This window comes from Pezoporus occidentalis, unplaced genomic scaffold (assembly GCF_034315485.1).
Source record: "Pezoporus occidentalis ecotype Australia unplaced genomic scaffold, CSIRO_AGI_Poc_V1 ctg1, whole genome shotgun sequence".
NCBI lineage: Eukaryota > Metazoa > Chordata > Aves > Psittaciformes > Psittacidae > Pezoporus > Pezoporus occidentalis.
This window is the reverse complement of record NW_026912778.1, coordinates 16,967,227-16,994,945: the sequence shown is the minus strand read 5'-3', so window position 1 is coordinate 16,994,945 and position 27,719 is coordinate 16,967,227. Positions and strand designations below refer to the sequence as shown.

Here is a 27,719-nt window from a genome sequence, read left to right as displayed (position 1 = left end):
CTAAAGAAATAAACGTGGAGCTGAGTGAGTGAAAAGCTTTCAAGTGTTTTGATAATAAGCAGTAGGAAAAAGATAACTGGGAGGAAATTTTAAATTAGTTTCATTATGTTATATTCTAGAAACTCAGGAGCTTGTTAGACAGTGGCAGAAGTCTCTGTAGCTAAGCAAGAAGACATAGTCCTAGACAGCAAGTGAACAGCACCTCTCTAATCACATTTGTAACCCAAATCATAGAACAATTTCTTCGGCGCAGGGTATGTTTTGCTGTCCACAGCAAACAGAAGATCCCATGCTAGCAGGCCCTGAAGTTTGTTGGTCTCATCTGGGCAAAACAGCCTTGAAGAGGGGAACTGCTCCTCAGGCATTGTAATGGGCCTCTGGTTGGCAGCCTGCTGACTCCAAATGTAGCTCCTACTTTTGTGACAACAAAAACGTGTCTGTGCTAAATAAAGCAGAAATGATAGTTACACACTGGAAAGAGCTGTACTGGCATAAAAAACTCCTTATCCCTCAGAGTGGCACAGTTACTACTTCTAATGTACTTTTCCAAAGCACTTCAGGTAAGATACAATGCTTATCTTCCACTGAGGAGAAACTCAATTTACACGACCATGTAAAAGGTTCCTCCAGGTGGCTCAGCAGTGCCTTGGCAAAGAGAAATTCTTAGCCTTGGCTGAATCCCCCTCTCCACATGACCTATACTGCACAGAAGTATTGAATAAATGCTTTCTCAGCTGAGCTGCTGCTGAGAATTGGCCAAGTGAGAGAGAACTGGGTCACCTGGTATTTGTATTTTCGTGTCTACACAGCTCTACACCTTTTGACATCTCTGCCTGCCTCTCTTCTCGCTTTATTTCTCATCCCTTTGGTGGAAGATCCATCATAAAATAACCTTTCTTGCCGTACGTGCACACCACCACACACTGGTGTCTTCTCCGGGGGATGCTGCTGCAGCAGTTTGTGTGTCCATCCCCCAGTTCCACAGTTGGTCCCTACATCTGTGCAGAATCCTTCTGAGAGGATGGGGTCTCCCTGCAGGTCCCAGCACCCACCAGCTAGCAGCATGCTGCACCAGTGAAGCCTGGCACTGAAAACAGACATCCAAACTGTTGTGATTGTATGGGCAACTGATTTTTGTGAGGGGGGACTCTGAACAAACTTTACAACTGACAGGGGATAGAATCGTTATGAACTAAAGAAGCAACAAAAAAGGCGGCACTTCCAAACTTTACAGGGAATTTGTATTAGCTAATCTGGATCACTCACGTCTTTGCATTCCTTATGGCAGAATACATATATATAAAATATATATACACACATACACATGTATAGAGGTCTGGAACTATTTCTAGAACATGGTGATCAGACACTGAGCTTTCATTTGTCTGAATATTATTTGTTGAAAGGCTTGAAGTCAGCTCCCCAGCTGGTGCAGCAGAACAGATAAAATGACTGTACTTCTGCAGGCTACATCAAACCAAGCTGCTGAGGATTTATGCCATTACACCCCACAAAGCAAAGAAGTGAACAAGAACTGTGCCTTGCTGACTCCCATGTTGTAATTCTAACACAGACACTCATATATTTTTGGATAGGCTCTTTAAATTAATTTTCTTAATGACTGCAAAATAACTTACAAAAATACTGAAATGTTGTTGTTATGTGTGTGCAAGATCTGCATCCTCTAACACTCTGATTGACCCAGGTTAGTTTTTCATTTGGCTGAGCAGCCTGTGTGTTGCCCGTGAAAGCCCTGAACACAAACTCTACTCTACAGCTCATTACCCCACTCCACTGATGCTCTTGACATCAGAAAGATAGCTCCTGTGTGTGATCCATGCCAGTTTATGTGTAAGGGAATGGGGTTCAACAGCTGAAAAAAGGGAAACAGAACACCTCCTGCACAGATGAGGTTGGTATTAAAGTCTGAGGTAACAAATCCCAGTTTGTATTTATCATTAGCACAGGCAGAGATCTTGTATTGTCAGTGTGCTTTTACCCTGCCCACAAGAAAACAGGGATGAGAAAACGGGGCAGTCTCCGTCGGCTCCCAACTCAGAGGCTGTGTGTATTTAACAGTTAACATTTATAAAGCATTTTTTCAGATTAAAATGAAAATGAAGAACCACATCTCATTATTGCAGAGGTTTGTGTTCTCTCTCAGAGACAAGTTTTCCCTGGTTTAGCTGCATTAGAGATAAGCAGCTCCTAGCTAATATAATCAGTGATATTTTCTTTGTCTTCTCTTTTCCCCTGTGTTGAACAAGTTCAGGCAAGGTAAAAATCACACATCAGGCTTGCCTGCTTTGCACACTCCTTTTTTTTCTTAATTGTTTATTTTCTCAGAGCATTTAAAAGCCTTTTGTTTTGGCCATACAGTTATTTTTTTTCATTAAACGAAATATTTGTTTCCTTCTTCTGTTGGCATCACTTCTCCTTCTCTCTTTATTTTAACAAGAGCCTTTTGACCAAGAAGTTTCAAACCATCTTGTCACTTCCTACTTCTGGAACTGCTAGGGCAGTTTCCGGCGGACACGGTGGCTGGAAGCCCCCGAGATGCTCCTTACCTTGCCTGACCCAGTGCATCCCACCTGGCTTTTTGCAACTGGGTCAACCTTCTCTTGGGCAATTTCTCAGTGAAGCGCAGCCTCTGTAACAGCACTGCTGGAACCTCACTGCCAGGGAAGTGCTGTCCGGAGCTTGGGCTTTTCCTTACAGCTCGTGCTGACACACTGTGGGCTGGAGGAGGCCATGAAATCATTCACCCTCACCAACTGTTTGACAGGCCACACCACTTCATCACTGTCACCCAAAATGAAAGGCGCAGGAGCCCTGCTGTGCCAGGTTGTGCTCCTGGAGGAGCACTGGAGCAGGGTGTGCTTCCAGTCTCCACAGCAGTGTGGTGCTGGACCTAGTTTGGGATCCAGGGAGGCACTGGGAGGTGAAGCTGGTCTGGCACCAGTGGAAGGCTGACCAGGCAGAGGGAAAGGAGGCATACATTCAAAGGTTTCTCTAAAATGTGACTTCTTGGGACTTCTGATCAAGTACTACCACATGTCTGGGTTAGGGAGCTGCAGCTCCCTTTTTCCTGCCTAACTTACAGCTCTTTTTTTAAAATGTAAATTAAAAAAAACAACTCTTTTCTGCAACCCGTTATTGTTGAAATTAATTAACCAAATCGCAGGCTCTCTGAAGGCTGCTGCCTACCCGTGGCACTGCAGAAGGCTTGGAGAGGGGAACTGGCTTTCTCTGGGGCCTGCAGAACAACAGAAGCTTGTGTTGTACAAATGGCAGGCAGTTACAAATCACCTCCCGTTCACACCTGCCCTGTGAATGGGGCTATGTGTGCATATGGAGAGCAGAACACAATCCCTCTTCTCTGCTAGCTTCACACTACCAAGAAATCTGCTTCTTTTACAATGAGGAGGTGGAATACATTAGCTGCTGCACAGCTCACGTGCTAATTAAAACAACTCTTCCTGTTACTGTTTTTTTTCACAGGAAGTTAAATGGCATTTCATTTGGAGACCATGCTGAATGAATTCCTTTGAATCCCAAGCCCTATTATATAGGGGAAAAGGCATTTAAATGAAATTTGGTGATTTCCTGTCAGACTTGAAGAAGCCCAGTGGGGGGAAGTCACCATTAACCAGCATGGCGCTAAAGATTTTAAAGCACATATCCAAGATCTTGATATCCCAAGAAGACCACAACCTAGTTCTGTGGTAGGTGGTGCCCAACCTCATTGACATTGTTTCTGTTCTGCTTCAGTTCACTTGTTCTGAATTTCAGGAGAGTGAGACTGTCAGGAGCTGCATTCAGCACCTAACAGGATGAGACTACCAGCCCTTATTTTTGACCTACTTTTGAACTTTTTCATCAGAAATAGCAGATCTCCTCCTAAGTTACACGTCTGCATAACCATTAGCAGCAGAACTAATCCATTTTCACAAGAAGCTTGAAATAGGAGAATGGAGATGCTCTTCTCTACAGTCTGGAGTGACCCAGAAACCAAACTGGAACAGTTTTTCTACTGATTTCTGAAATTGGAAGGAAGTTACTGTAAGAAAAAGACACAGATATTGTGAACCCATGAGACCTACAATTACAGAGCGGCACGTGATTGATTATCCCCTCCCTGAATGCAACAAATGAGAATCTCATATCTGTGTATCAGAAAACCTTTCCCTCTGCTTTGTGTTTTGGGTACATGGTCCAGCTGTTATAATCAACCTTGTTCTTTCTCTGGAGCAGTATGGTAATTATGAACACTCTGTGAAGGTCTTTGATACTTCAGAGACATCACTGAAAGGCCACAATACTTACAAAGATAAAAAGTTAGGAAAGCTTAAAGTTCACCACTTTACTCTGCTTTATTGGTATTTACTTAGGCTTTTTCTACCTTAGACTCTCTCTATAGCCCATTTACAGAAATAAACCAGTGTAAACCCTGCAAACCCTGGAATGGAGCTGGCAGAGTATCTGAGCCATTTAGAAGTGCACTCTGGAGCATGGGCTGAAACAGAAAAGTAGTACTGTGAAGAAGAGACAATCCAGCATTAGGATTGCATTGTGCAAGCTATTTTTTAGGTATGCAGAGTTAACTTTCTTGTCAGTGAAAGACCAAAGAAAAACAGAGATACAGGGTGCCTTGAGGGTCAGAACTCAAAATACAGCACCATGATCAACCAATGAAAGTCTTCTACTTGTATACTTTAGATGATAGTATACCAGTGGGGGCCCTTCTTTGTCTAACAGATATGTCTAAAAGGATACATACGTATACCCACAGCAATAAGTTTTATAATAGTTTTGATATATTCACACATTAAGACTGTTATGAAAAAGTAGGTACAAATGCATATGGTTACACAGGCCACAGCTGCTTTTTGCAAGGGGAAAAAAAAAAAAGTTGTAAAAACAGAAGCTACGATGAAATCTGTGATTCTCCTCTCACCTTCCCAATGGATTCTGTCATGCATTTCAATCTTTATTCTTAAATCTGATTTGTATTAAATTGTGTTGCCTGCTGCACCTCAAAGGGTAGCTGGTGAGTGTGACACTGTGGGACAAGGGTGGGCCAGAATACAAGGTATTTCTCAGTGCCCAATAGCAGAACCAGCAGAAGGTGAAAAATCAGAATTGACTCCATTTTAGTTGGGGAGATAACAGAGAAAGGTGCATTCCCTAGACCCTGAGAAGAAAGCATCTAGAGGAGACAGATATAGCGGTGTCTGTGACAGCTACCCTGTAGCCCATGGCATGACTCTACCCCTGCGGATGGAGAGCATCCCGCTCTACACTTGCTTGGTCCTCCACATCTCTGGCCAGAGCATGCATGGTGAGGGCTCAGGCAGCCATGTCCATGCTGCCGGCAGCTCTGAGTGAGGAGCAAGCCTCCAGGCAGCCTTGAAATGCTGAAGGCCAGGTCAACACCACAGTGGGCTGAGTTCACTTGACATTAGCAAGTGATTCAGGAGCTACAGGTTGGATTAGAGGAAAAGAAGGGTAAAAAGAAATGGGAAAAGTGGGAAGATTTTTAAAATAGTATTTGGTGTTTAAAAGTGAATTTAAACTCCAGAAAACAGGCACTTAGCAAAAAAATTATATGAAAGTTATAAAAAATTCCTCCAAACAAGTCCATTTTGCTGAAGCCCTGGCAAAGCAGTGTGCCAGTGCTGCTTCCAGAGAGGGGCTGGAGCTGGAGCTCGTCAGCCGGCGAAGGGGTAGGAGCAGAGGTGCAGAGATAACCTGCCCTTACCTACAGCCTCAGGATGCTCTTGCCCCATCTCCTACCATCAACCGCAGCACTTTCTAAATTGTTGTCCTGATTCAACTCGTTTTCTCCCCCTCCTTCCATCTCCCTCTCTTCCCATCCCCTTCCTGCAATGGCTCCTTGCCCCAGTCATATCTCAGCCCTTCAATGCATCTGAGAGGTGGAATTCAGCTTGGACGATACCACTGCTAAAGCACTCCATCCCCATGGCCTGCCATGGCGAGAGGCAAGTCATCCGTGCACCAGAGGTGAAGAGGCTGAAACTCCTCCAAGGCATCCAAGATTTTAACATCACAGACAGAGTGGGAACCCAGGATTTCCTAGCCCTGGGCTTAACTGGCCCCTCTGCCAGTAAATGCAGCACTGAATAACAGCTGCAAATGATAGCAGGCAGAAAGATAAAGAGGGGATGAGGAAAGTGAAGGATAGCAGAAAATGAGAAAAATATTAGAAAGCGGAGGGAAAGTGTGTATATTGTTAAAAATCAAAGCAGATGTTTTTCTCCCTCAATTATTAGCAACATCTGATTTGAACCCATTAGAAAAGCAAAGTTCACATGAAGAGTTGCGGTAGGGCTCCAGCTGAAGCCTGAAACTTCAGAACAAATCAAAGGGATTATCTGAAAAGCCACAAAACAGAGAAGGTCAGCTCTGAGCTTCTATAAATGTCATCTTACGATTTGATGGGCACGTGGAGAATGAAAACACAACAACATTCATGGATGCTCCACGGCAGTCACCAGCACCACGCAGCGCAAGTGATGGTATGGTTGTGGTGTCTGTGATGGGAGAAGGGACGGTCTGATCCACTGCCAAGGAGACCATGGAAACTAGTATGGCAGCTGGCAAAGGTGCAACTTGCAGTGTGTTTTCATCACAACAAACATGTCCTATTTGAGAGAAAAGCCAAGGATGTTTTCTTAAAGAGTAACAAAACTTAGAATCCTAAATCTCCACTTCAGCTTTTAAATGAGGATCCAAACTCTAACAGTACCGAGCATTCAGGGATAGAGCACAGGTATGTCTGTATGGGCAGTTCAGCACATATCTGATGTTTTTTATATATGGACATACTCTGTGAGCTCTGGTGCTCACCAGGGAAGGATGGCAAGAGGCAGTGGTGGAAAAGCCTATTGCTGGCATCAAGTCTTTGAACCTCTTCTGGAAGCTGCTCTTTGGTGTGCAAGAGACACACAGTCCGTGTGGCTAAGTACTTTGCTGGATCTCAAGCTCTAAAGCCACACATGTAAAAATCTGGCTGCCTACTTATGTGATTAAATATGGATTTAAGACCTACCTTTAGAGAGTATTTTCTTTTTTTTTAATTTTGGCCTCAATATCTGTCACTTGGACATTTCTATTTTACGGGAATATTTTATTGCCTCTTTCTTGCCAAAATCCAACAGCACAACTTGTAATATCAACTTTTATGAAGCACTGCAAGCTCAGTACTGCAGGCTCTCATGTTACATGAAATTAAACTTGTCAATCCAGCACACAATTACAGGGAAAAACTACAGGACTTGCTAGAATATATTACATAAATTAATTACAGGAGGAATTTAAGTTAGGCTCAGATGTGCTTTCTGAAGGAAATTAATGTAACAAATTCATTAGGGAGCCATTCAGTTCCTCCCTCAAGTAGTCCCTATCTTAATTAAAACCCCACACATATTAATAAAGCTATGGTATATGTTCTGTAAGTCTAATAAGGCCTCCCAATCATGTTCTTGCAAGCATTCAGTAAAAGTCCAAGTTTTACTAAATGATGTAGAGGATTTTGAATATACTGCCCTATATGACCCTCAGACTTTTGCAAGTTATTCTCAGCTACCCTCCTTTTGTCTTCAGACTGGTGGCTGAACTTTGGCCAGGACAGATTTTTGCTCCCATCAAGGACTTCCTTGCTATTCATGCATCAGCCAGCACCTTCCAGTGATGCTATGAAATTTCACCCTCCGATCTGCTGCCTCTCACCTACTCCACAAGGTACTCCATGAGGTACCACATACATTCAGGACAAACAATGTGTGGGGAAGAGGAAGGAGGTTTGTGTCCAGGTAGCAGAGCTATCACACCTTTGTGTGAGAGACCACCTGGAGCTGGATGAACCTTTTCAAGGCTTTTTTGCCTTGCTTACACTCAGCACTGTTAATGCAGCACTTCACACTACCTTGGATGAGGAAAACCATATGCAAAGAAAAGTGTTCCTAAGCAACTGTGTTTAAAGCCCTTCATAAAGAAACACCCCAAAGGCCTGTTTTGTCTCTGCACTATGAAGCAGCAGAGGAGGGAGGAAACTCATGTAGAATTCCAGGGCGCTTTACCCACACATCCTCAGAGCAGAACCTCAGGAAAACAAGGCAAGACCTGTAAATGCCTTTATTTTTATAAAACTTTTCTAATGATGACCACAAGGAATCATACTTTTGAAACAACAATGATGTGAAATAGGTCTTTCAGTATTTTTATTTGATCTTTTTGCCCCGCTATTGTCAGTGGTACCATGCACATAAATGAAGGGTTACACCTCCCTGGTGTCCTGGCCTCACCAGGGGACACCTCTGGCAAGGGGCTGGCTGGGGCTGTAGGAGCGCTGCTGCAGACTTGTGCTTTCCCAGTAGGAGGCTTAGCATCCCACTGCACACCAGAGAGACAGTGCATGGGCAGTAAAGAAGCTATGCCATGCATCCTTCAGCTGGTCACACACGTGCTACCTAGGCAAGGGGTGTATATAAGACACAGATGTCCATATTCTGCAGGCAGACAAGAAGTTACACCAAAGCACAGCCCTCCCAAGCACTTCCATCACAACCAACAGCGATTATGGCAAGGAACATGTGCAGTTTAATCCACGTACAGCATCCAGTTTGTGTTACCAGCTCAACTGTATTTCATGCTGTGCTTACAACAGACCCTCCTGAGACAAACCCCGTCTCTGGTGTGTCACTGTATTGATCTACCGAACAAATGACCTGACGTGATGTTACAGTGTTTCAGATTTTCCTGTGCAGAATACATAGAGAAAAACCGCCACCATTCATACAACTAAGTCTGTCTGTAAAACACAATGTTGTACACATGGGCTTGAGATGCCTGACTCATATTCTGAAGCTATGAATCATGAACAATTTAATTCTGGTATAAAAGCAAGCTGTATTGTCTGTCACCTTACCAGAATTCTAGACAAAAGGTAGATGATAAGTTTAGCCTATAGAATGGGTGATTATGTTATTTGGAATAAGCACCATGTCTCAGATAAGATCAGGAAAACCTTATTTTGTAGAGGAATTTGCTTTTCATGAATCTCATGAAAAATCTAAGCAAAACCAGTATTACATTTGGAGTCAGAAATAAATCAGGAGAGGTGTTGGCAAATTTCTCTCTTCAGCTCTGGTTTAAGTGGTTGTTGATATTTTTCATCAGCTGCTGTAAAAGCGTTTAATTTGAAATCATTGCTGGAATGCTGTTTCAAAAGATAACTCATCTTGGTTTTGGAATATTTCACATCTCAGTGAGAATAACATCCTATAAAAAATACCTTCACAGGAAATCTTTTCTGTAATGAAAGCAGATAATACTGACTCATTTAAATTATTTAGATGTCCTCCTCTGTTCACTTACTCTTCTAATCCACTGAAACTGTGCACTGCACTTTATAGAGGTGGTAAGAATACAGCGCAGTCCGAACATGTAAAAATCTGCAGATAAACAAGAAAAGGCAACCAAGTAAAAAGCATGGGCAGAAAGAACAGTAATAAAGCAATAAAAAAAGTGAGTTAGAAAAAAAAGCACTGCATGAATTATCCCACTTCATGTTAATTTTAAAATTGAAATTACTGCTATACAAGAGAGAAGACAGACTGCATAAAATGTACTCTGGGTGAAAGGCAAAATGAAGGGAATGAGGCTGCAGAAAGAGAAGGAACCCTGCTATGGGCAGATGGACCAATATGCCACCATTTGTTTCCAAAGGATGAACAGTGACGCCACGTGCTCCTTCCCCTCAGAACACGAGTGTTGCAGCTGGCCATGACCAAGACACAGTAGATCCCTGACTACAAATAGCACAAAATTATATAATTAATGATCAATTTTATCCTTTTTCTTGACTGTTAACTAGAAAGCACACTGTACTGCAGATAGCAAGTATCAGTCAATGAAGAAAAGATCAGCAGTACAAGATACAAGCTCATGTATAGAAGGAGGAAATATCCTGGAGTATTAAATGGAATGAACTTGCATTCATGAAGCAGATAATAATTCATAGTATGTGCAATAGATAAAAAAAGAGGCCTCAGTTTAGCTGAAAATGTAAACACACATTCAACTTAAAAGGTGCAATGGGATGAAGTTAGGGCAATGCTTAAATGCCTTGTTGAATTAGGGTTAAAATCTCTGGTTTAAATTCAGAAATAATTGTGCTATTTTAACTAACAAAGAACCAAATGGCTTGTGGAGTTGGTCTAGAATGTTTTGTAAGCAGTTAAGAATTTACATTTTTTGCCTAGAAATCGAAAATGCATGCATTGGTGAAACACAGCTTTTAACACAGGCTTGAAGAAACAGCAACTGATAGAAAATGCCTGGGATCTGTAGTCATTTCCGTTTAGTATAAACTGTTAATGTTTCCAGGGAAAAGAAATTATGAAAAACACTCACGATCTTGTAGCCAGGTTTCAACACCTGCTTATTTATTGCAGCCAAAAGAATAAGAATGAAAGAGAACATGTAATTTCAAAATTAACTTGATTTTTTTGTTTTGTTTAGAAATAAAGACAATAAATGCAAGGAACTGGTCAAGTCTAAGGACTGACAGCAGCAATTTCGTCATCAGACTGTTTGCTACCGTGGGTCTGGGCAAGTGTAGCTCAGAAGCACTGTGGCTCCAGATGACCAAACACTGTCATTTGCAAGATGCCTGTAAAATGGCATCATATAACTGCAACAGAAATATTTAGAATAATATATCTAAGCTAATAGGTTCTCAAATGATCAGCAGACATAGATGCATTTCCATGGATATGTACTGCATGTAATGGAGCCTGTGGAGGAGAGGGGAGACTCCTGAGAATCCTGCCATAATCATGTTTCATTTCAGAGGGGAAAATACTGACTAATTTTGGTTCTGAAGTCCTCATACCAGGCTGAGGAGCAAAACAACTTATGACAACACATGTAATTAGAGATAATTAATAGGCCAAGGACTGTTCCTTGAGAAGCACTGTGGTTGATATGTATCTCCCTCCCTGAATTCCAAATGTTGCTAGTCATAACATGAATGAAATGATTGATGTCTGGGTAGACTGCTAGGTCTAAGCCTTACTTTCTCATAAAGTTTGCATGAAAGCATGCTACTTCTACCCTCCTGACAGCAATGTGTGGCACTATTAGAGAGCGATGGGCTCAGCAGCAGTAAATGTCACCTCAGAAGTGAATCAACATGGAGTAAGAAAACACTCAAGTTTCCAAGCAGTGAAAAATACTAAAGGACAAAGCTTCTTCATAAACTTTATTAGTACTTCTTCTCAGATAAGTAAAAAATCTGTTTACTGCAGGTTCTGTAATCACCATTATAGTCTCAGCCAAATTGATCGTGACTTTCTCTGCCATTTTATTTAGGGAGCTTTTACCATCCTCAGACGTAAGGACTGACAGTAAGGACTGCCTCCATTATCTGGGGTGTAGATGTGCAGAACAGCACCAACATCTGAATAAAACCTGAGAGTAGAGCCTGGAAAATAGTTAACAACAATCTTTATCCTATAGGAAGACGTCAGAAGGCAGCACCATGCTCAATCTCCCAGACAGAGTGCTGCAGTGCAGCGCCATGCCACTCAGCTCCTGGGAAAAGCACCATCTCACAAGGATGGTGCTTCATCTAGACTGATGATGTCTGCTCACAGCGAGGTTGGAGTGCTGCACTTTTTGGGTGCAGCTGTTCTGCTTCTGGTTCCAGAGCTGGTAGGACACATTCAGCTCTCCCCAAGCAGAGCACACAGCAAGCAACAATCTCTCTGTACTAGGTGGAATATCATGTTTAAGCTTCTACTGTGATCCCCTGGTCTTCGATCATGCTGTCACAACTTATTAAATTCTTTGCACTCCCAGTAGTTTAATCTGACCTTCGGCTGCTCTTGCAGAACTGCACTTGCTTTATGTTGATTATTTGCCATTTAAAATACTCTGAAATGGAATTAATCTCTAACAGTGTTAGCCATCTGAAAACCATAAATCTAGTCTACAGTCATTATCTCATCCCAGGGAACTCCTGGAAAGACCATTCTGTCTGCACTGACTATATGTAGTATCTAGAAAGCTTCACCTGCTAATATCAAACTGTGAAATATTTCCTGCTTCCAACTGAAGGCCCAAGTCATTAACATGAAATATAATAGAGTGATATAAATCTATGATAAGGAAAAGGATTAACCTGTAGACCAGAGCTATGACAAGCATAGTAAGGCATGTGTTGTTCTTCTAAAAACCAACTATGAAGAGATACTACAATCAGCCCCAGCACATTCAGTCATAAATGCTTACTCTGAAGATAAAAATAAACTGTTCTACTTTCTGCTTGTGCCAACACTACAGAAGGGAAAAAAATACAGATACCAAGTGATCCATTTGTGAGGAGTCTTCAATATGTATAATACTTGCTTTAATGATAGTCTTTTTCATAGCTACTCCAGGGTGCTGCACGAAAGTCAAAATTCAGGATCTCACCTTTGGTAAGATTGCCTCGAAGAACTCTTGTAGGCAAAGGGAGCCAAACAAAGGCAGAATGAAGCCATCTCTAACCAAAATCTTGACAGAACAGAAAAGCAGCAGCATCTGAAGCTCCAGTGCATGAGTCCAAATGGACACAGGTTGCCTTTCAAATCTGAGAGTGTTTTTGCAGAGCTAGCAGCTATAAAAACACATTTTCAGTTGTAAGTTGAGCAAATTTGATATGAGTCACTGTGGCTGTAAACATGCAACCCCCACAGAGCTGTCTGCAAGTTGTTTCTCTGCACATACCCACTTGCTTTCAATTGAAGCCTGAATAACTGAGTGACTGCAGAATACCAAATGCAGTATATAAACGTAAGAGGAAAAAGTGACACAGACAACTGCAGTCTAGTCACTTGTCTTTCAGACTTACAGGCATAAAGTTCAAGCAGATTTTGAAAAGAAAAACCAAGTGTTAAAGATGAATGAGGAAGGTGGACAAGAACTGACAAATGCAAGCGATAAGCAGGCTTGCCACCTGTCACCCTGGCTGAGATAAGTGACTGTTCAGCTGACAGAAGTCTGGTAGATGAAGACTATTCAGATTTCAGTAAAACATTTGATACAATGACACCAGGAGAATTAGTTTGAAGTGAAGAGATGGGATTTAATAAACAGTTGAAAGGAACAGGCTGAAGGAGAGACAACAATGACCTGGGCTAGACAGAGAGCCTTAACAATGTTCCTTGAGGACTGGCCTTACTATTTTTAGTGATGACTAACTTATGCACAAAAGGTAGGAGTGCTGATGACAAAATTGCGAGGTACTGTTAAAGGTAGAAGGAGCTTGAAATATTGTACAAGATTTAAGTTCTGAAGCACCAGAAACGAGGCAAAGCAGAACAGTACAGCAATGCAAAATGACATATACCAAGGTCATCAACTTAGTGGGCAATAATAACAAATCTCTCCATCAGCTGGGACTCTGCAATCAAAAACAACAGGAAGAGAAGGATCTGGGTGGTATTAGCTGATCCAGGGATGACCCTGGGCTATCAGCAGCACATGAGGCATACAAAACTCATCAGATAAGATACTTCCTGTAGATACAGAGACATGCTAGTTCTGTCCTAAAACTGGTAAAACTGCACAGAAACAATTTTGGTTAGTGGTTCTTGAGATACTTGAATTCGAACTGGAACATGCCTAAAGAAGATCTCAAGCACAACTACGGAAATAAGAAACCGTTTTTATCTGAAAAAATGGGGCTTGATCAGCTCAGCAACACAAAAACTGAAGATATGTAAGCTGGAAAGGAGAATAAAGTATCCAGCCATCAAAGGAACAAGGTCCTGAAAGAGTCTTTGTGTGAGAGAAGTTGCATGTGGCTGAAAATAAGAGCAGTTTCAAGATGGATTTTGGTAAGTTTATAAAAGAGACATATTTGATATGTTTGCCTTGAAAGGAGCAGGAGGCCTGGTTTGGTGGTGAGGGAGGTACCTCCCTGCTTCTGTCTTTCCACATAGAACCTCCATCATTTAAAACAAATTTTATATTTCAGAGGTTTAATGTTGCATCTAGGAGAAAACCCATACAATCGCTCAAACTCTCTATAAATGTTCTCATAAATGCTAATGTAGGATTGTGACTATTAAAAGTGTAGAAATGTCTGGCAGGCTTTTTAAAGGCTGGTTCGGTCTAGCTGCAGGCTGTTGGTGACCAATTTCACCATGCACATTTTTCTGCCCTGACAAATGGCTGAGCGGATAGCTACAGGACAGCCTGTCTGAGAGGTTTACAACCCGCTAATGACAAAGTGCTCAAAGCTGGGAATTGGTCTCTAACAGAAATTACAATAGTTATTACTATTCTCCTTCCTTCTCTCAAAACATAAATATTGAGTAAGTTGCCTAGCTGTCAGAAAAGACTAGCAGGAATAGTAAAGCCATCAGAGCCCATGGATGTGTAGCTCTTTCACTACCCTAATAAGCCAAAGTGCTTTAGTATTGAAGAAGTGTGGAAAGGTCATCAGAGAGGCAAAGTAATGAAAAAGTCAAGGCTGTAAGGAAAGCTGAACGCTTGAAGATAGTTGTATGTGTTATGGTTCTAAACGGCAGGAGAAACAAGAAGTTTCATGGTGTACATGGGCTAGCAAATGGGATTCTGTAGGATCTGCAATTCACTCTCATGGGGAAGGACTTGCAGCATGTAATTCTGGGTAGCATGGAAAAGCAGGCCCATCACCCCACTGTTTAGAAAGCTTAGCTGAATGGAAGGAAGGATGAAGCAGAGGATGTATCTGTTGAAAAGCACATTTCAAACACCTCCTGCTGCCTCTACTCTAGAAAACAGGAGGGTGGCATACAGCAACCACCTGGTCTTATAACAGGGACATGAATTTCCTTGCTTCTCTGAATGTCTGCTCCAGTCTGGGTGAGCTGTAAACCTCTGAAAGTTCATTGCTCAGTTAAGCCTTGCTGGATTTTCACCACTAAGACTTCTAAGGATGCCCTTGCCAAACATACTTCCAGTCTTTCACAGGATATAGTGCTAACGGAGCAGTCCATCCATCATTGCTAAAGAGCAGCAAGCTGTGATCTGTTACTTCCCAGCTCCTAATTATGATCAGACAGCAAAAAATGTGCCATTTTCACAAAACACCATGAGCCTGTCCTATTTCCAGGGCTCTATCAAGGCCAAGACTGCTCACACACTGCACTGGTGCCATGGGGTTAGACCCACAGCTTAAGCAAGGAGCAGGCTGCTAATGGCAACCAGGCAATGATGAGGCTCTATGAAAAGATGAAGTCAATATTGAAAATAGAAAGATCATTTTCTTTTCATTTTTTTTTAAGTTATTTTACATTTAGTAAGCTGTTAAACTGCAGAGGAATTTAACAAAAAACAACTACACTTACAATAAATTTATGATGCTGACATATATTTATTTTATTAAACCTATTCCTTGCCAGGTTAGCACAAAATTCAGCATCCTGTTTTTATAGAAGACTCAGGAAAAAAGACATTCATATTTGAGATGCCTAAAGGGCTCCAATCAAGCTGTTCATATTTACTAAGAATGTAAACAAAATGACATGACCTCAGTAGGAATCATTTACTCCATACTTTTTACAAAGGACAATAAACATATGGAAGCAATTACAGAAAAGAGTCAGCAAAGAAGACTAGTTCATCAGAGAAATGGTTTGTATAAAAATAAAGTTACATCTGAAAGGGAAAGAAGTAGGTAAACACAGAAAAATCGGTCAAGTGTGAAGAAGAGTACTCTTTTCTTTGAGCAAATGTTTCTTATGTTCTTGACAAAGTTTTAAGAGCATCTGCTGCAAGAATGTATGATCAGATGTCAGGAACTAACAGTCTGTGTGTCACATGCAAGCAATGAATTTTACCAGGTTCCATTTTTAGGGAGCCTTGAAATACTGTAACAGGCAAAAAACCTCCCACAAAAAGTGTTCGAGAAGATCACAGATGATCACAGACCCATAAAACATAGAAATTACTAGGAATATAGGACCTAATATAGCTGAGGTTCATTATGAAGCACAGCAGAAGAATCAAAGGCACCATACCTAAGTGTACCTGCCAGCAAGTGCCGGGAAGAAGATCAGGACTTGCCATCTTTTGCTGCTTGGAGACCCTGCTCAACATGAGAAGTTCCCTGGTGAGAGTACCTGGTCTGCTGCCCACAGGATGAAGGATGCAGGCCACATAGATCCATGTGCCTTTCAGTTCTCTGGATTTTAGAGGAGACTCAGTAACTTCCAGCTCTATGAGAATACACTATGAGAAAACTATCAGATGAAGCCTTGGAAGATTGAGCAGTTGTGGGATATCATAAACTCAGTTTCTTGTTCAAGAATATTCGTTTGGTTTAGTGGAAAATCTTTTTACTGGTTTGAAGGTTAAAGTGAAATTGTTACTTTCACATTTTTATGAGAAGAAAAAAATCCACACAAAATTACTGAAAAAGCAGTATTTGAAAGTGACATCACTGGGGCTATGTTACAAGGAGATTAGCAGTAAACCTGGGCAGAAGTTTTAAGAACCAGAGGCTCCAGGAGTATTAAGAGTCAAAGTTTAAGCACAATTTAATTAGGCTCAAAATATTGCACTAATCTGTTCTGCAAATATGGGCTTAAAAACTGTTTAAGAAAGGCTCTTTTGGCTAATGGAGAGGTAGGAGACAAGGGACTTCTGGAGAAGAGATACCTCTGCATAGCTGATGTGTGGCATAAGTGCCTTTCTTCAGGCAGTCACTGGACTTAACGCATGCCTGTTCCACAGAAGAACCATGATGCAAGTGACCTGAGTTGATAGGCACCTTTTGCTTTTATGGAGACCACCAAAGCCAGCTTGATTGGAATAACAGCCAAAGACTCAACTGGCACACAGAATAGCCTGGATCTTTCAGGCATGCTTGGCAGCATAACAAAGCTTGTACGACTGCCACTTTAGCTTCCTCTGCCTTGTATTAAAACCAGCAATTACTGTTTTTCCCTGACTGTCAATGTGTAGCTTCCACAGCCACCATATTTACTTCACAAATAGGGAAGGCCATCTGCAAACACCCCATACTTGTCACAGTAGGATTTTCACCACTGAAAGCTCTAGGAAATATTGAACATAATTTGAAAAATGAACCAGATAGGCTGCACTCTACTCTCAGTGAGAATGCATTTCATCCCTTGCTTCACAGGGAGCAACACTGAAGCAAAACTGAGCACCACTGAAAATTCCATTACAGCTGTGTTAATACGAACCAGAGGCGCTGGAAGTGCATTTTATACCCAGCATATTCTCAATTAGGAATCAAAAATGTTCTATTAGATGTCAGCAAGACAGATGTCCATATCAATTAAATCTCTAAGCACTAGTTTTAGCTTATTTTTCTTACGAGAACAACCAGCATGCCAACCTGCTGTATGGGTGGAGAACTTGAATGCAATGAGCACACCAGACCTGATCACTCAGTGCTGCTGTGGGAATAGCTGATTAAGCTCTCTGCAGCAATGACTAGAGCTTGGCCTACCTAGACAGGTAGACAAATGTATTTTACCAATGGCCCATGCACTTAATATCAGATCAGAGTGACAGACACTAAAACAGGTGGTGAGTCAAATTCTTCTGAAGAGTACACCTGCATCTCTCTGGATCATCCAGGAATGATAATGCAAGTGGTAATACATAGGAGTCATTGCTATAATAAACTTTGTGGGTTTTTTTTAAGGGAAAGATTTCTTCCTTTCACTTTAAGATTTCTCCATTATAAAATGATGAACTCATCATTATAAATGGTGAATTATTTCTGCTTTGGTTAGTCTATTATAATGTAACTGAGAGTAAAGAAAGAAAGGCCAATGAGTTGCAGTGGTATTAAAGTTGACCACTATGTATTAAGGTATGTAAAATCACTGCTCTAAGGCATGTTTTCATTTCTAAATTATACTCCTAAAACATTCTATGTAACCCTGAAACAGACCCTGAAGCCTAAATTGCCACCAAACTCCCAGGCACAACAGGGAAGCTTACATTTTCTTCCCTGTTGGAATCATTTCTCAACAGTGATGGCCTTTGTATCTCCACCTCCAGGTTGCATCTTAACCCTCCAGTAACTGCAACGACTGCCCAGCTATTAAGTGATTTAAGAAAACACTGAACACATTTTAATCACCTCTTCAGAGTAGTCAGCAGTTACAAGTAAGAAAAGGGTATTTGTGTGATGTGCTCAGACTGCTCTTGGCAAAGTACAAGCAAAGGATGTTTGGTCACTGCTTCAGTACAGGCAGCCCAGGCCTTCCCCAAGTCCTGTCTCTCCTTTCTTTAGAGAAATCCCTCTGGTAATTCAATACTGCAATATCTTTCAAATCAAAGGATTTAAGCCAATTGCTCTGACAGACATCTAGGAGATTCCCTACCCTAAGGACGAAAGCATGAAGTTTAGCACAAGTCAGTGTGAAAAAGCTACTTCAAAGAAACAGCAATACAACCCACAATTCTATAGACTACTTGAAATGATCCCTCTACACATTCATTAGACTGAAAAGGGGAATGCCATTGTATACAACCACTCCTGGCCTTAATGCTGCTTTCTGGCCTCTGATGTTCAAGGCACGGCCTTAGGCAAAACAGGAAAATTTAGAAAGGAGCTTTTTAACGGTAGCTGTCTACCTGGTCATCCTTCCTTGTGTAACAACAGCATGAGTATCCTCAACTTCTGTTTGTTATTTACAAAGAGATTTTGCAACTGGGAGGCTAACTGGAAAGAAAAATTAAAAAGAATCAAGAACTGTGTGTTAGGATGTAGAAAAATGTGTGCTAGAAGCGATACCTTGCAGAAAGCTGAACACATGGAGTGCTGGCAATTAGCTGTTAGTTGATAGGGTTTCAGTGTATACTGATTTCTGCTTTTAACAACTTGAAGGGCTTTCTCAAACCATGAAAATTTGTCAAAGTGGGTTGCATCACAACGTTTTCAGTTGAGGTCAAGTTTACAGAGGCAATAGATCTAGCAGTAAATCTATGTAGGCTGAAAAGAGGTCAGTGCTGTGCAAGCAAGTTTTTCATATTTATAAATGTCCTGGGAAGTGAGTTTGAGATCTGATTGCTGATTCCCAATACAAGAGTCTGAATGTTTTAGAAATCAAATGAAGATAGGGCTATTGTCATGTTTCTATACACACACGCAAGAGAATATTAATTTCTAACATATCTATATATACTAAAAACCTTATGTTACTCAAACTCCAAGCCTGAGAACATCTAACAGACCTTAAAGTTATTAGAAAAAATATCACACAACCAACTAACTGAGCTAGAACAGACATTTGGTGCTGTTGTCACTGCAGTTAGCCATGCATAATTGTGCTTAAAGCCAATTACTTTGTGTGTTCCATTCAAAAATGCCTGTAGAGAAGCTATGAAGTAATTCTAACTCACTTTCAAAAGTACCTTGAAATTCTAACTCACTTTCAAAAGTACCTTGAATCCCAGTAGTTGGCATCTACATTAGATTTTAGTGTGGATTATGAGTTTGATGAGAATCTTCCAAGTTCCCACTTGCTGTGCTTCAATTTCCATTACAGAGTAACCTTGGAGCACACAAACCAAGTACCATCCCACTGAAACTAAACAAAAAATGCCCTCCAATGACTAATTCAGATCACAGGACCAGATGAGTCTCCAACTCATCAAGCATAGATCCTGGATCCTCTTTGACAGTGTGTATGGAGAATAAGCAGAAGAGAAACAGGAAGTTACTTCACTCAGGGAGAGAATGGTGTGATATACACACAGACCTATGTGCTTTAAGAAAAGTAAAGTAACATTAGTAACAGTAGGCAGCAAAGACATGCAAAATTGCAATAAAACCTTCTGCTGTTTGAAAAGCTCTAAAAATAACAAATGACAGTGCTGCTAAGTACCATAAAAGATAATGGGGTGGAAGTAAACATTTCAGAATTGTTAGGATAAGGAAGGGAGAGGATGTTAAGAGGATAGCTATGAAAAAGAAAGAATGAAAGAAAAATTTCTTTGAGTGAGTCTAGGTCACCCCTTTTCCATAAGGATGAACAAAGTAAAGCAGACTTGTGCTCAAGGAATCACTAACATCATGAAGGTCAGCTTTTAAACAGAAACCACTTTTTTTTTGGTTCTTTTGTTTGATTTCCTTTCTACATTTCCCCTTTTAAAAAACCTACAAGCAAACCCATGACAGATTCTTTTGCCTGATTTTTATTTCCCTGCACTTATTGCATGTGAGAGTTTCATTCAGCTAAGTGAATGGAAAAGACCCACACCAGTTCACCATACCCAAGGTTGCAAAACAAACGCAGCAGCTAATGTACATTGGTTCAGTACAGTCCTTCTCATCTGTGCCTTTGGGTCTTCAAAATCCACAGGATACAACTGGGTTGAGGCATGCACAGCTAAGACAAGCCTTCATGCTGCTTTCTATACCAGTGCTTGTCACTCATTTGTTAGGAGGGATTTAAGGAGCAAATGTTTCTCTCCTGCTTATACTGAGAACTGCTTGGATAGCATCAGGTGGTCCAGTGGCCCCTGAGAGATCTGTGTTACAGTAAATGACGATCAGGTATTTTCTAACAGGTTCTTCAAATGAGGTAGTAAAGGGACAATTGCATCTTTCTAGGTTGGGCTAATGTAGTGCTTCTATAGTCCAAGAAATAAAGGATTATTAAAATAAATAGAAGAAGTATCTTTCTAGGAAGACTACATCACCCAAATCAATCTCTGAAGACTGACAAAAGGCCATAGCTCAGCTGACCAATGTGCCTTACTCCAGTCCTGTATGTCTTTTGTGACAAAAGACCAGACAGCCAAACTCCCACTGGTGAACTGGCCTTGTGCTTTTTAAGTTGTGTTTCCATGCTTTGGTAGGAAGGAGGGAAGGATTTCCTCCTGTGTGGAGGACCACCTTCTTCTTCCTCTGCCTACAATCACCCGAGTCACCCACTAAGAGCTTATTCTGGTGGAGAGGCAGACAGAGGCAAAGCTTGGTGGGTAAACCCCCCTTCCAGAAGAGGTGGGGGAATTAGGATGACAGGATATGCAGCCACGCTGGATGTATATTAATCCATGTTCCCATTGAGCTGCAGGTAATTATGGAGCCATTATAACACCACTGCTCTGTGAAAGAACAGCATTAAAAGGCTCATTGCTGCCCTGTGTCAGAGGGCAAAAACTGCCTCTCCTCACTTCATGATACATGCTTTACGTGCCTCTGGATTAAGTGATGCCTCAGCACATTTTCCCTGCTCAGCCTTACCACAAATCCCAGCACACGCAGCTGAATGCAGGGATGCAAGCCCACATAACACTGATTTTATTGCAGCTCAGGAAAGATACCTGGATATGTGTCTAATATCCCAGATTCTCCTTAGCTGAAACAAAATTGCTGCCTTGCTTTTTTCAGTCCCCACAAGAAATGGTCCATTATTTATCAGAATAAATAAAACCAACATGTCAACATAAGCAACAACATTCTCTAGTTTTAGCCAGTAAACAATTCTGAATTTCATTTACAGCGTGTCTATGAAACAAAAACATTCATTTGAAGAAAGCAAATGGAGTTTTAAGAGCTTCTGTCTTGTCAGTGATGGACACAAAACATGCTTCCTAAATGCCTGTATCCCTGCTCACCCTATTTAGCTCCAACAGTTTGGGTGCTCAGACACTCCTGTACTGCCCTCTCCTGTTCCAGCCTCAGCCTGCTGGTTTCTGACAGAAAACTAGCAGCCAGCCAACCAAGCAAGCCACGGCTTATTTTTTTTCCTATAAGACAGGAAGAAGTTAGATTTTAATGTCAGTTGTCAGAACGAACATAGATTTGATTTTACAATGATAAGAAAGGATAGAAGCTTAAAATGTGCATGGTGGGTAATACAGCACTGACTGTACTGAAAACGGAAAGAAACTGCTTGCTTATTGCAGTTTCTTTTTGTTCCCCAGTCTTTCCTCTCTCCTGTGTTACGCTAGTGTATGCTAACCAGGGTCACCTGAAAGATGCTGCACAATGGCTACATGGGCACCAACACACCTTTCCTTACATCTCAGGTTGCTGTTAAATTAGTCATGCTAAAACTCCAGCTGTCTAGTGAGAAATAGATACGACAATAAACTCTCTTGGGCTGTTCTTACAAATGACAACTGTCAGTAAAAAGCTTTTTGGTATCCTAGGGAGAAGACCAAAACCTGCCCCAACAGTGTCTGTTGTTGCACAACCCCCTCTTTTCAAAGCCACAGAAATTTATTTGTGGGTTCTCCAACCCAAATCCCTTTTGATAACTTCTTCAGGTTAACGGCAGTGAGAATTCAGAGGATTCTTCTTAAATGCAGAGTTTGCATTTATTACTGGCAAAAAGATCCTGGTTTTGTTTTTTTTTTTTTTTTTGTTTTTTTTTTTTACTTCAGGAAAACTAATCTGAAAGAGCAATTGCTTTCTGGAGAAAGACAAGACAGTGATTTTGTCAACTGAGGACTGAAACATCCTGATTGCCTCCAGATTTCCCCTTCTTTCCTCATGAGCACAGTGACCTCTGCTGTCTTGGGAAAGACGGCCTGTTAGGAAACAGCAAGAACTCCCCAGCCTTCCCCAGCTTCATCCATTCCCCCCCTTACTCACTGAAAAAAAGCAATATACATTAATATTATTGCTCTTTATGTCAAAAGAAAGAGAGAAATCCTTCCGGATGTCTGTCTGCCCCAGCTGCAGAAAATCTATCAGAAACTCAAGTCTGGGTGGGTATCACCTGCATGTCCTGGAGGTGGTTATATGTCCTTTGCTTTTGCTCGAAGAGTGAGGTGTTGATCTGAAGGCTCCCTAAATAAAGCAATGGTTCACTTACTCTCTTATTAGATGTAGGGATTTTTTTTTTCCTAATCAACTGCAACCATGTCAACAGCTTCTCACAGCAGAGGAAGAACTGGTATCCATTTAAATCCATTCTGGGAATCATAAACAGCTTGTTGACAGAGGTCACATCCACAGGGGAGCTCACGGTTGATTAGTTCTCCTTCACAGAGCTTTTGCAGGCGGTGTGACTTACACTCCAGGAGAGGATTTAAGACAAAACTAACCAGAAACAATTTCAGAAGATTCTGTTGTGTCTGCCAAGATGCCTAAATAAATGGGAAATGAAAATAGGCATGAATTTTGAACTGAGCTTTGCTTCTTTCGCTGTGATCTCTATGTCAGCGTTCTGATGCATCAGCTATTGTTCCTTATGCTGTGTTATACTGAATTCACAGTTTTTGCCCCAGTAAAAATACCTCTTAGATAATAACATGAGAATGCTTCCCATCACTAGATTTGAACTCAAAAAGTGAAAGGAATGGGGAGAAAATTTTTAGTACACTTGAGCCGCAAATCTATATGAAGTAGAAATTCAGCAGTTCTACTGTTTGTATTCTCTCCATTTTCTTGCCTAAGCTCCCTGTTAATTTCTTTTACAGATATTTCAATTGTACAGTATTGTCCGAAGTTCTGTTTACTTACTGTTGATTTCTTTTCACTATACATTTGCAAGAAAAAGAAAGACAACATTCCACATAGATACCCCCTGATATTATCTGTAACATGAATACTGTATTGCATTAAAATCAATGAGCCAAATAGTCTACATTCGCTATTTTCCCAGAGTGTTTACCAGTAGCTGTGTTTATTACTACTACAAGACAATGTCCCTACCAATTATACTTTATATCTTCACCTGTTATTGTTCTGAATGATTGTCATGTCTCTGTTAAATCCCAATTCTCTAACCTCTACTGAATTGACTCTGCCCCTGAGATACAGTTCATAGTTGACAAGAGTAGGCAATTCTTGCTTGGCACAAAACAAGGCTCTCCAACTGCTGGTCTAAAGCACGTTATCATTCAATAGGTGGAAACGATTATCAGAACTCTAAATAAAGAAGATTTTCCACCGCTTTGTCCATATACTTTCAATAGCCGTTAACATAAACCTTGAAACAATATTTCTGCTTGCTTACTACTTTTTATGTATGTATACTCCAGTTCTGTTTAATATCTTTCCAGTTTCCATCCCTGGAGGTATTATAAGACATGTAGATGTGGTGTCTGGGGACATGGTTTAGTGGTGGACTTGGTAGTATCAGGTTTACAACTAGACTTGATGACCTTAAGGCTCTTTTCCAACCTAAATGATTCTATGATTCTGTGATTTTTATATGTGTACACATACCAAACAGGTTTCATATCGTAACTTCTGAAATTTAATTTCTTACTATTCTAATGTCTGCAATAATATCTGCATGCATACAGATAAATAATACTGAGAAACTGATTATTACTGAACAAAGAGGTTTCACCTAACATTACAGCTGCACATTGTTTACTAAAAAGCTCAGAGTAAGTCTCTAACTCATGACACACAAAGAGGTAGAGAAGGCATAACTCAATCCTACTGCCTTTAGTAAGACTACATTTGTGCACCTGAGCTACCCCATAACCACGTTTCCTGTATCAGGTCGTAGTCCAAGTCAGCACATTGTGCATTCAATGATGCTAGGATCTGGACATTAAAAAGTTTTGCCATGTAATGAAATTTTAGTTGCAAGAAATGTGATGTTTCATTATGGCTGGAGCTGCCAGTGACAGCTGTAGTTGAAGGTTGCTGGTTACCTGACTAAGCCTTTCTTCAGTTTCTTATAATTCTGTCAAAACAGCATCCTCTTAATTCAACTTCTCAAAGAGAGGATGTGCTGAGAAGAAATGAGTAAAAATGGTTCAGCTGCTTCTGGGAACAAAGAGAAGAGAAATTCCTTGCCATTTAAAATATTTTCAGCAGCTCTCTTATCTTTGCTCTAACACCTAGAAGTAGCTGGGAAGCTTAAATCCATGTTCAAGATTAGGTAGGTATATATTTCACTGTGTCTGGTCAACATCCATTTTGATATGGCCAAGTCTTAAGTGTTTTTAAAGCACACAGCTGTAGCTTGTGAATAACGGCACCTGAAACACATAGGAGCAGCTCAGGGATCTCAGGAGTGTGAGAAGCCTGAATCATTGCATCTAGCTCCCACCTGAGGTAACTTCTGTTTGTACACAGCCCAGGTAAACTGAGGCAGGTAGCAATGATGTAACCTTCCCCAGACCTCACAGTAAATCCACAGCAGCCCTCTGAGAAGATGCAGATCTCGTGCCTGTGCTGCAGCCTGGCTGCAGGCTGATGACTCCTCTGCCTCCCATCCCTGGGGGAGCAGCACCAGCCTGGTGCCCAGCTGCCCTGCCAAGGACAGCTTCCTTGGACAGGGAGAGTTTATATTCCTGTGGCTGCCTTCTGCCAGGGCTTAGCAGAGGAGGAAATGGTCAGAGGAGTGAAGTCTGATAGATAGCACACAGGGGCATGAAGCCCCAGCCTTGAATGAGGTGGTTTTTTTTCTCTGCAGATCTTGTAAAAAAAATGAAGAAAGCATTTTAAATGTCAGCAAGGAGAGCAGAATTTCTGCCTGCACCAACAAAGGGTCCAGAGGAGATGGCTTTTCCTGAGGCTTTTCTTGCCAATCCTCATTTCCATCCCCATAGAAAGCAGAGATATCGTTGTGGTGTCTCTGCTCTTCCCAGTGGCATTGCTAGGCGCAGTGCCACAACATGCTCCAAGACCTTCTGCTCCGGTCAGGGAAGGCTCTACCCTTCCCAAAAGGCAACTTGGAAAGTGTGAAAAAAACCCAGACCAGCCTCAAAAAGAAGACTGACTAATGGAGGCCATCTCAGCAGATAGGCTTGTGAATTATTACATTTCTGACCCCCACAGCAATGTAAATCCTAGGATGTGCCAAGAATAAATTAGTCTGTCTGCAACTGGGACTTCTCCCCAGAAAGAAAGTCTTTTTTTCTAGACATAAGAATCAAGCAGCTTTGCCAATACTGAAGAACACACAGATAAAGATTCCCTCCCGAAAGTCACATTTGGAAAATTCAAGGTTTTATCAGAATAAAGAGAGTAATTTTTTTAGTTGTTGTTGTTGTTAAAGTACGTGCACAACAAAAATAGCACACTGAACGTCCACTGACTTCACGGCTTTACATTTCCATTGCTGTGTGCCGAACATATGCTCCTGGAGGCTCCATAATGCTTTAATACAAGAGAAGCTCCGACCTTGATTGCACCCAGGTGCTGGTGAGCTCTGGCTGAGGAAAGCAATTTTAATGTCACTCTCAAGTATCCTGCTATTTTTCCAGTCCCATTTTGTCTGCCAGATACAACTTTCCTTTCTATTTCCACAGCAAAATGAGATATATGTAAACAGAATGTGGGATGTGAGGGTTTTTTTCCAAAAGCGGTTCTTCAGAAGAGTGAATCAGAGACAAAATATCAAGTCCCAGAAGCCATTTGTCCCCAAGCTGCTTGGATATCCTTTAGAAAGGGGATGAAGTATGTTTTTCAAAAATAAATATACTTTTCCGTAAAGCACTAAGCAAAGCACTTATTTTCAGTGTAGAATTCATTTGAGCCAAAACTAAAACTTCAGCCCTTACCAGGCTTCCACCCATAAAGAAAAACATCAGTTCAAAAGTGATGGAGCTTTAATTTGTGTGATTTGCCTCAAGCTATATTGAAGAGGCAAAATATTTAGTTTGCCCAACTTAATCTCTCTGTGCTGCTTTACAGTCACATTGTTGATCATTTCATTTCATTTGTGCAGCTCCAGAACAATTTTGCAGGATGGCCGTTCTCAAGTAAGCCGTGCTATGCTGGGGTAAGTTCACTTGAGCACAGATAACTCAAATTAATTCAGCTGTCAAAATACAGCCAAAGAAATCTGAGAGCACTGGTGCAATTTCCTAATATTACCTTCCACACTCATGTTTCATTCACCACTGGGACAGTAATTGAGCAGCTACTTGGTGTAAACCCTTTGCTCTGCAGTCCAAATAGGAGAAAAGTGGCAAAGACAGTATGTCTGGAGAAACCGAGGCACACTTTCATTGAATGTCTGTAGCTATTTTTGGTACCCTGCTCGTGGCTTTGTTAACTTCTTAATTTGTAACCTGTTAGTAACCTATAAGTGAATATTCCATACTGACCTATGACCATGAGCTCATGTAAAAGCCTTGCGTGAGGGTTGTTGATGAAATGCAAGAATATTATCTATTAGGTCTCAACCACAGACAGTTGACTGCTGGTTCCTTCCTCACTCTGATCGCTGAGAACTTACATGTCAGAGGTAATTCTGCAAAAGCCACATCAACTCTTCTCTGTGGTGTGACTGATGGAGCCATCAGTTCATTACCTCCCTTGTCTGCTACAGAGCATTATGCCTCTGATGCAGAGCAATGTCAATAGAAACTGCTCAAGTCTAAATACAATCAAAATTTTCTTTGCTTGTTCTTTATGTTTTAACACCTACCGAAGAAAAATTTTGAAGAGATTTAGTTATGAAATAATAATGTATGAAACAAATAGCATGCTGTGGAGAAATGCTCACTTAAAGAGTAACTCTGTCTAAAATGGGATAAGAAAAAAATCATTTACTAAATCTGACAGCTCTTATTAACCTGATTGGATTATTTAACACAGTAAGAAATAAGCTTGGAGAAAGGACTTATTTCTACCTTATTTTCTACAGAAGATATCACTTTTTTTAAGCCTTCCATTTTACCCCTGAAACAGGCAGTCACTGACTACAGCTAAACGGTATCTTCACTTAACTGCTCATTCCTCAAAACTC

At 41.1% G+C, this 27,719-nt stretch overlaps 1 protein-coding gene across 1 annotated transcript in view; it reads right to left on the bottom strand.

The window, feature by feature from the left end:
- Nucleotides 1-27,719, bottom strand: part of SCFD2 (sec1 family domain containing 2) — a 192,054-nt gene that overhangs the window by 15,034 nt on the left and 149,301 nt on the right. The gene's annotated exons all lie outside the window — the stretch shown is intronic.